This window comes from Hemicordylus capensis, chromosome 1 (genome assembly GCF_027244095.1).
Source record: "Hemicordylus capensis ecotype Gifberg chromosome 1, rHemCap1.1.pri, whole genome shotgun sequence".
NCBI classification, from domain to species: domain Eukaryota; kingdom Metazoa; phylum Chordata; class Lepidosauria; order Squamata; family Cordylidae; genus Hemicordylus; species Hemicordylus capensis.
This window is the reverse complement of record NC_069657.1, coordinates 338,255,333-338,266,228: the sequence shown is the minus strand read 5'-3', so window position 1 is coordinate 338,266,228 and position 10,896 is coordinate 338,255,333.

Genomic DNA, 10,896 nt, shown 5'->3' with positions numbered 1-10,896 from the left:
AGTGCCTGAGACCTCAGAACCCTAGATATAAAAATCAAGTGAGGTCACACTGTATACCTGAGAAGAGACACAGTGAGGGCTCTTCACTTCCTAGACAATTGCCTGTTCTGTGGTCATCACCAAACAAAAAAAAAAAGCCCAAATGGGACATACTGAGGTCATTCACACAATCGAAAACTGTGTTCTACCCGGGTTTGGGAGCTGTGTGTACTCCCAATTTTTGATTGTGTGGAAGCAAGTTTAGAGGAAAACCTGGGTAGAAGTGATTGTGTGGAAGCAAGGTAGGAGGAAAAGCTACCCAGGTTTTCCTCTGACCGTGCTTCCACACAATCACTTCTACCCAGGTTTTCCTCTAACCTTGCTCCACACAATCAAGAATTGGGAGTACACACAGCTCCCAAACCCAGGTAGAACAGTTTTCGATTGTGTGAAGGACCTCACTGTATGCTCCATGGTAGCAATTTAATATGTTCAGGTGGTCAATAGACAGGTTAAGTCAGCACCAGCTGGTGCAGTAGCCCTGGGGGGGAGGTGGCAGGATGCACCTTTACCTGTAAATTAGTAGGTGCTTACCTCTCCTCCCGCTGCACCTGAAAGCCGTTCAGTGGCGCACTGCCCAGCACCTGCTGTGGTGGAGGATTGGCTCTGCCACTCAGCTGGCCGCTGCAAATGTATGGAGGTCATTTGCTGGCCACGCAAATGGCCTCTGTCAGCTGACTGGCAAAGCCGATCCTCCCCCGCAGCAGGTGCTGAACAGCTTTCAGGTGTGGTGTGGTAGGAAAGGTAAGCACCTACTAATTTACAGATAAAGGTGCTTCCTGGCACCACCACCCCCATGGTGGCGCCCGCACCGGCCACCATTGAGTTAAGTGTAATCTGTGAATTAATCCTTACTCTCTTGTTTGGGCTAGCATGAGAGAGACATACAGCAAGCACAAAAAATCACAGCTGTATCTGAAGGTTGTTTGGTAATGGGAGCTCTACTTTCTCTTACTGTTTTTGGCAGTAGGATGACTTTTTTATAACCGGAGTCTTTACCAGCATATTTTAAATTTTCATCTAACGGCAGTATCGCTTGTTTTAGTAAGTCTGTTTGTGTATTTGTTTGATCTTGAGAGGATAGCAGATGTGGCTGGATTGTGTCAGCCTAGCATCAATTTCTCCCTTGATTCCTTTTTTGGCTCTGAACATGTAAACTTGGAGGAGAGTCTTGTGTGTCTCAGAAGTCTGCATCCTCCATTTTAAATGAGGGCTAATCTAAATAAAGGTCTCTTATCACTTGTTTGTTTTATTGTTGTAGGGAATGTATACATGCATTCCAGGGGTGATCCGGGCTGCTGATCACAGAAGCATCTGCCACCGGGGTTATGGCATTTCCCTCTGCCAATAAACGCGGCCTTAACTGTGAGCGGTGAGGTGGCGGGGGTGAGGGATGCGCCAGGGTGGGACTTCCGACAGCTTTTGGTGCTGAAACCATGGACAGCATTCCCCACTCCCCCAAACATCTGAATAGGACTACTGTCACACTGAACAATGGGTCTGATTGTGTATGCAAGGAACACAGTAGATACTTCAGCGTAAGGGCTTATATGTCATGTGTATAAATTACAGCACTAAATTCTAAAGAATTAAAAATGAAGTCATCTTCCTGAAAGACAGATTGATCTTCTCCATGTTTATTTCTTTAATTCCTAACCAGAGTGTTTTATGATTGTTCCCATTTGTCTGTGATTGCTGAACACTGATGAATTGAGAAGACACATTTCTGCTTGCTTATTATTATTTTTGTGTGGCGGGGGGAAATACACATAACTTGTTATTACTGAGCAAGGGCAGACTAAATTATTATTAACTCAAGAGATACTTCAGACTGACATTTAATTATGTGATGAAGAAAGATGAGAGATCTGGGGTATAACTATTACCTCACCATTGCTTGCTGAAGACAAGACAGAGACCAAGGTCACAATCCATAAGGTACCTATTCCCAGGGAGCGGGGATACATGAATTTAAACAGGCCTACTTAGTGTCACAGATTGAGTCTCTGTTGGTTGCTTTTTAGTGGTTGCAGGGAAAGCCTCCAAAAGCTTACCTCTCTTGCAGATGAGCAGGTCCTTGCCTCTGGGTGGGCGGATTGCCCACCCAGGCGATCACCGGCTGCTGCTGGTTGCTCCGAGGGTTGGAATGTCAGGATGCGTCACCCCGTGTCGCCCCGCCCCTCCCCTCCCAGAGTTCCAATAATGTAACTCGTGAGTGCCTGGTGTATTATGGGGATCCCCCCTCCACTCCCTGAGTCTGCTAGCCACAGCTGCTTGCAGCCACAGCTGACAGACAATCCCAACGATGAGGTTAAGGGAGAGCTTGCTCCCTTAACCTCTTCTTGAAGGGAGGCTTCATAGGCAGGTTTGCCGCTATGGTGCTGCTGGGATCGGCCCGATACTGGCAGTCCATACATGCATGCAAAACCGGGTTGGGCTCCCTGAGCCTGGTTTTTCAAGCACGTGTGAAGAGCTTCTGTGTCTGTTACTGCAAACAATATTCTTACATGGGTCTTGTGTTGCTTTTGATGATGAGCCAAGAACAAGCAACGGTCTGGGAAGTGAAAAGCATATATGACTCTTCTCAGGTATACCTCACTTGATTTTTATACTATGGGTTCTGAGGACTCAGGCACTGGTGCTGGGCAAAGTCTGGTCGGTGTTACTTGCACAACTGATAGCAGTCCAGGAAGGGACATATGTCAATGACCCTGATCTTGTTATAGCTTGCAGTTAAGAGTGTGCCACTGTCATCACAGGAATGACGGTGGGCATGGATATGGCTTGATCTTGAGTATATCAGCCCTGAACACTCCAAAGATGCCTGTGTGGGGGTCACCATGATGTGTGAACGTTATCGAAGGACCACCTTCTCCCATAGGAATAAGCCTGCTCTGGATGAACATCTCAAGAGGCCTTCCTCCCTTGGAAGTATATTGGGTAGCAACGTAAAAGGGCCTTTTAGGAGGATGCCACTGTCTTCTGGAACTCCCTGCCATGGAAGGCTTGACTCACCCTTCTAACCCTTTTTGGTAAGCTGTCTCCAAATTTGTTTGATACCTGTTCTTGGTCTCCCTTTTTTAATTCAGCACTTTGGGTTTTATAAAATTATGTTTTGTTTGTTTGTTTGTTTGTTTGATTGATTTCTAGACCACCCTTCCAAAAATGGACCAAGGTGATTTACATTAAAAAACACACAACTAAAATCAATTAACTGTTAAAATTGAAAACTGTAAAAACAACATAAAATCATTATTAAAACAATTGTAACAGTTTAAAATTCCTGGAAGGCCAGGCTAAGCAGATAGGTCTTAAGGGCTTTCCTGAAGGCCAATAATGAACTCAGATTATGGATTTCTGCCAGGAGTGCATTGCACAGCCCAGGAGCAGCTACAGAGAAGGCCCGCCAGATGTGCTAGTGGTACCACCACTAATTACCACCAGATGTGCTAGAGGTAACTGAAGACGGACCTCCTTGGATGAGCTTAATGTGTGTTGGGGATCATGCAGAAGAAGGCATTCTCTAAAATAACTTCGACCTAAGCTGTTCAGGGCTTTAAAGGTAATAACCAGCACTTTGTATTTTGCCTAGAAACATACTGGCAGCCAGTGTAACTGTTTCAAAACAGGCATAATATGGTCTCTCTGGGTTGCCTCAGAGACCAATCTGGCTGCCGCATTTTGAACTAACTGAAGTTTCAGAACTACATACAAAGGCAGCCCCACATAGAGTGCATTGCAATAGCCAAGCTTGGAGGTTTCCAGATGATGCACCACTGTTTTTAGGTTGTCCTCTTCAACGAATGGATGCAACTGTTGAATCAGTCAAACCGAAAGCACTCCTGGTCATAGCCTCCACCTGAGATACCAGGGTGAGGCCTGGATCCAGGAGTACTCCCAAGCTGCGTACCTGCTCCTTTTGGCGAAGTGCAACCCCATCCAGTGCAGGAAGGTCTAACTCATCTCTCAAATTCTGAACCCCTACAATGAGCACCTCCATCTTGCTTGGATTCAGTTTCAATTTGTTATTCCTCATCCAGCCCATTACTGCCTGTAGGCAGGCATTTAGGGAATGAATGCCATTTGTTGAATCCAGAAAGCCCCTTTTCTGCCCCAAATCTGCACCAAAGACATGCAAACTTCAGAAATTGTTTAAAAATCACCCCTTTGCCCAATCACTCTGAAATCTGGATGGTAGCAGGCACCCATTGGGGGGCTACAACTGTGGCACTCCTAAGAGGCACCCACAGGTGGAAATGGGCACTGTCCCCATTGTCCCATAGGGTGGATGCCGCACACATCAACAACAACAGCAGAGCTTTGCAAAGAACAAGGTTTCCAAAGGTCACGCACATCCACTGTGTTACTCACCACATCCATTGTGTTCCACCATCCCCCCCAACAGAAATGCAATTGATCTACACACAACAGTGTGAAACAACAACAATGAAATAAACTGCCCCACGCACCCCCTCCCAATGCAGGATAACAGCAGCAGCCAGCAACAAACAAGCAAGCAAGTAAGTAAGTGTGATATCACAGATGCAGCAGACTAAGGCCAACAACAGCATCAAATGTGCCCTGCCCTCCCTTCCCCAAGCATTTTTCATCCACAAGCAACAGACACCGCTACATCTGTGGCACCTGACCATAAAAGCAGGTAAAGTAAGGAAGGGTGCAAAATAACATTCTGCCAGTGGAACAGTGAGGTTTGGCCCCCGTCTCTCACCTACACAAGTAGAAGAGTGATGATGACAACAATGGCACACAATTTTTTGACATTTCTGCAATGGATCGGAGCCTGTGGCACCAGCACAACCTATTGTAGATGCAAGCAATCTGGTTTAAATGATGCTGCTGCTAGAAGTCACAATATGACCCAATCTTCGTGGCAAAGAAGTCCAGAGAGAGAGAGAGAGAGAGAGAGAGAGAGAGAGAGAGAGAGAGAGAGAGAGATCTGTCCTGTGCCCATCCATGACGTCCCCAAAATACAGGCACAACAACAAACCAGCCAAGGCATTTGAATATATACTGCGACTTGAGATTATGTAGGGGGGAGCATAGTATACCTGTGCGTGTGTGCTCTGCAAAAAGGTTAGTGGGTTTAGGGTTAATTTTTGCCATGGCCTCAGAATGCTGCAGTTGGGGGGGGGGCGGTAAATGGGTGCAGGGAGGAGGCTAGAGTCTGTGCCATCCTGCCCACTCAGAGCCTGTCCGCTTCTAGACAGGGAATATTAATACTGATATATTATGGGCACAGAGGGCTGGAAGACAGGCTTCTATTTTAAAAAAATGCGCATATATATATATATATATATATATATATATATATATATGACAGGATTGTTTTTTTAAACCATGAGGCTACACTACCCTTCTAACCACCTACTAGTACTAGCTAATGAGGATCCCTCCCACACAGAACCCCTGTTTATACTTCTTCTAAGCTAAAACAACACATAACTTTTTAAATTCAATTGCAACCCAAAACCTCCCTCCAAACAGGGGAAAAAACAACCCCAGGAATCCACAATTCCAGAGACGTGTGTGTGTGTGTGTGTGTGTGTGTGTGTGTGTGTGTGTGTGTGAAAATGGGTACGCTCACTCAGTATAGGGCTTCACCCACACTGTGTGTCTAGTTGTCCACTTCTGTGGTCTGGTCTCTGAATCTACTCTTTCTTCTTCAATCTCCTTCTCCTTCTTCAGTCTTCAGATGGGGGGGGCTGGGGGGCTGGGACAAAAGTCTGAAAAATCTGGGGGGGAAAGGGGGTGGGTGGCCAGGTGGCCAGTGGCCACAGGGGCTGAGGCTGGTGGCTGGCACAGACACAGCAGCCGCAGGCAGTGATTCTCTCAGCAGCAGGAAGGTGCTGAAAAAAGAATTCTCTTCTTCTCATGAACAAAAAACAAGCAATGCAACAGATATCATCCATTCCCAGGCTGGCATGCTGCAGCAGGGGCAGGCAGGTTGGGTGGCAAGGCAAGCTGGGCTCAGGCCAGCAAGGCAGAAGTCAATTGGCATGGCATGGCATGGCAAGGCAAGGCAAGGCAAGGCAAGGCAAGGCAAGGCAAAGCTCTCTCTCTTTCTCTTCTCCCATGAGGCAGAAAGGCAGAATGGTGGCTGCTGCCTCTTTAAATCTAATTGAAAATCCCTCCTTGAACTCCCCCCCCTCACCCTTGCCTCTTCTTCGACCCTTCCCCCGGCCATTGTGGGGTCAGTCATGAGTGGCAAGAGCCAGAAGAGCCAATCTGGAACCAGGAGGGAATCGTCAGCAGATCAGCCCTTGCTTTTGTTCACTGATCTGAAGCTTGGAAGGGCGGCAAATTCAAGTAGACATCAAACACAAAATGGAGACTACACTGAGATTGCCACAAAATGGAGGTCCGAAAAAACAAAACATTCGGCTCCGAAATTTGGGCGATTCATTTTTGAGCCGAATCTTTCAGGACTTGGAGAGGGGTGATTTGTTTTGTGCACAAATTGCCTGAAACAGGCAGATTCGGGTACAGATCATTTTATACCCAAAATGTTTTCACATCCCTAATATTAACTAGGCCACCTCCAAGAATCTCCCTGCTAGACAGAAGCAGCCAAGTCGGCCAAGTATCCAGAGAACAAGTGGTAGGCCACACCGCCCCAAGCAGCTGTCCACATCCTTAGGAGTCATAGACTGAAACTGATCCAATCTAAACTTGCAAGAGGGATTGCAGGACATCTCCTTAGTAGACCCTGCAAAAGTAGTGGAGTTGGCCCAAATACAGGAGATTTTGTCCACAAATAACCCATTAAAAGCATCTCAGCAAAATGTTTCCAGGGACTGGTTTAAAGCAGGAGCAGAAATCAAAAGCTCTGCTGAATGCAAACTTGCGGATGCAATGCGTGCAGACCAAAATATTTTTTTTGCTGCATGCACCACTACCACATAAGCCTTAAATGGGTCCTATGCTGCGTCCCGTCAAATTCAAGCCGAGTTCTCCTCCACTTGCATTCCAGTCACCTAACCAGCCGCTTCAACCCCCACAACTCCTCAGTATATCAATGGGCCATTTTAGAAGCAGGCCGGAAGGGATACTTAGGAGCAATCATGTCTACTGCCCTGGTGAGTTCCTTATTCCAGGTTCCCAACAGGGCATCGACAGAAACACTGGCTGCACCAACTTTGAAACTCTCCAAAGCTTTTTGGAATCCTACTGGGTCCAGCAGCCTTTTTGGATGGACCATCCTAATAGGTCCACCACCCCTGCAGGGGTGGATTGTGGCTGTGAAACCAACCCTAACCAGCTAATGTTATGTTTAGTGTTTATTGTTATGCTTAAATGTTTTTGCCTTTGTTGTTGTAAGTCACTTTGGGCTTCTTTTAGATATAACTTTATATCTAAACAGATACAACATTTAGAATAAATATGTGCATCTATCTAATATATAACACCCATGTTTACTTGCTAGACCCTTTCCCCCCTCCATCCTCATTTCCCAAAAGGCAACCTGGTAATTTATGTGAAGCACGCAAAGTGCACTGGCAAATCTGTATCAGTAAGGGATATCAGTAATGTATCCCTTCTGTAAGAAAATAAAATGTCCTCAGAGTTGACTTTAAAAAAATGATTGAAACCATTGCAGTAGACATGATTAATAAGAACAATCATACACTGGAACAAACTGCCTAGTGAGTTCATTTTGTCACCCCTATTAGTGGCATTCAAGATAAGGCTAGAAAAATGTAGAGTGAAATTAGCTTTGAGTTTTATCTTGCTTGATGCTCAGAGTAGACTTGATGATCTGCAAAGTTATTTCCTACCAAATCCTCCACATTATATTTTATGGCTCCATTCCAGTCCAAGAATATTCTAATACTTGGGAAATGATTTGCTGAATGACCACAACACAGGAAATAAGCTATGCTATCTAGTTTTATAGGCTAATTTGGCAAAACCCACATTCCCTCTGGTGGGTTTTCCCCACCTACGAGGTAGGCAGATAGGGAAGGGGAGCTTAGCACTTCCCGGTTTTGTTCCTTTTGCCCAATTCCCTTTTTATGTGAGTTCTCAAGGAGTTGACTTCAGAACCTCCCTAGAAGGGGAACCTGCTGTGCAAAGTAAAATTTCCTATGGTTCTAAAGATATTTCTCCATCTTTTTTTTATATTGGCACAACTTTCAGACTGTTTCACACCAATCATCTCTGCATGCTGCTACTTATTTAGATTTCTGGGGATTACCCCATTGATCATAGCACTGGATTGTTGGAACTGAATCATAAAAATGGCCCTGCTGGATTACATGAGTAACCCATCCAATTCAATCCAGCATTGTGGGTCCCAAAGTGGCCAACTAGAGGCCTCTGAGACGCCCAGAAATGAGACATCTAAGGCAAATTGCATCTCTCGTTGTTACATCCCAGCAACCAGAATTCAGAGGCATAATGGTCATCTGGGAAAATACATTTGCAAATAAGTGTTTGCGTGCTGTGGAAATCTGAAGACCGTGTCTATCCTACATCAGAATAATCAAACTCAAGAAATGGTTAAGCAAATTAATGTAAGGTTTGAATTGCATTCATCTAGCGTTCCCAGATGTTATCCCAGATATTGGTCAAACTAGACAAGTTTTAGCACAAGGCTACACAACTTCCGTCCTCCAGCTGTTGGACTACATACAACTTCCATCATTCCTGACTATTTGCCACTGTGGCTAAGGATGATTATTTATTTATTTATTCATTCTATTTTTATACCGCCCTTCCGAAATGGCTCAGGGCAGTTTACAATTAAAACAGAAACCATTAAAACCAATAACAATTAAAACAGAAATATAAATATGAACACCAACTAACAATGTAGAGTGCATTGCAATAGCCAAGCCGGGAGGTTACCAGATGATGCACCGCTGTTTTGAAGTCATCCTCTTCAAGGAATGGGCGCAGCTGTCGAATCAGCCGGAGCTGATAGAAAGCACTCCTGGCCATGGCCTCCACCTGAGATACCAGGGTAAGGCCTGGGTCCAGGAGTACTCCCAAGCTGTGAACCTGCTCCTTCTGGGGGAGTGTAACCCCATCCAGCACAGGGAGATCTAACACACCCCTCAATTCTGAGCCCCCACAATGAGCACTTCCATCTTGCTTGGATTCAGCTTCAATTTGTTATCCCTCTGCAAGCCCATTACTGCCTGTAGGCAGGCATTTAGAGAATGAGTGCCATTTCCTGAAGAAGGAAGGGAGAAGTAGATTTGGGTGTCATCAGCATACTGATAACACCCTGCACCAAACCTCCTGATGACCTCACCCAGCAGTTTCATGTAGATGTTAAAAAGAATTGGTGACAGAATGGAGCCTTGAGGGACTCCATATAACAGTTCCTGTTTTGAGAAGCAACTGCCACCAAGCTCCACCATCTGGAATCTACCTGAGAGATAGGAGCAGAACCACTGCAAGGCAGTGCCCCCTATTCCCAACTCCCCCAGGCGATCCGGAAGGATACCATGGTCGATGGTATCGAATGCCGCCGAGAGATCCAGAAGAACCAGCAGAGTCACACTCCCTCTGTCAATTCCCCAGTAAAGGACATCCATCAGGCCGCCCAAGGCTGTCTCAACCCCATAGCCAGCTCTAAAGCCAGTTTGAAATGGGTCTAGATAATCAGTTTCTTCCAAGACTGCCTGGATGGGTGCTGTAGTCCAACAACAACTGGGGAGCCATAGTTGTGCAGTCATGTTTTGAGGTTTCCATAAAGTTTCCGAATGGGGTTAACAACAGATTATATATGCTGCTGTTGTTGTTACGTAAGAACATAAGAACAGCCCTATCAGGCCCAAGGCCCATCTAGTTCAGCATCCTGTTTTGCACAGTGGCCCACCAGATGCCGCTGGAAGCCACAGGCAGGAGTTGAGGGCACACCCTTTCGCCTGCTGTTACTCCCCTGCAACTGGTACTCAGAGGCATCCTGCCTTTGAGGCTCGAGGTGACCCACAGCCCTCTGACTAGTAGCTATTGATAGACCTCTCCTCTATGAAGTTATCCAAACCCTTCTTAAAGCCATCCAAGTTGTTGGCTGTCACCACATCTTGTGGCAGAGAATTCCACAAGTGGATTTTGCATTGTCTGAAAAAGTACTTCCATTTGTTGGTTCTAGATTTCCTGGTTCTAGATTTCCCAGCATATTGTTGTTGCTGCTGCTGTTGCTGTTGTTGTTGTTAGGAATAATCTAAGTAGGTAGTACACTGCTCTGGGCTCCTTGGAGGTAGAGCAGAATATAAAATGTATAAACAAACAAATAAACAAATAAAATATCCTAAACCTTCTGTGCAGCATGACGCTGTCACTGAAAGATCTTTCTGCTCACAGAAGGAAACTTGCATTCATTTAAGGAGTCATTTCATGAGTGGAAAGAGTCCTTGTGTAAGCGCAACTGTCTTCTGAGAGTGGAAGGCACTTCTGTCAACAGAGCAGTGCTCAACAGGAGGTTGTGATATAACCCAGTACGTATTTGCATATTAAGCATCATTTGGTCCCGAGCACCTTAAGAGATATTACATGGCGGACATGTCAACCATCTCTTTACTTTTTGAAGTAAGTAAATTTCTTTTGAAGTAATTCAAAGTAAAGTAAATTGCTTTTAAAATGAACAGTGACCACAGGTGGCTAGGCATTATAGCAGAAGACTGCCTGGGGAGTGTGCAAGGTACTACTTAAAGGAAATTTTATTCCCAGATGCTGAGATAATTTTGAGTAGGAAATGGTTGGAGAGTAAAGGGTTAAGCTGCCCTTTACATCATTCAAACCTGAACCTGCTCTCATTAAAACAAACCAAAACAAACAAACAAACAAACAAAACACCAACCAACCAGGAGATCTTTACACCAGGAA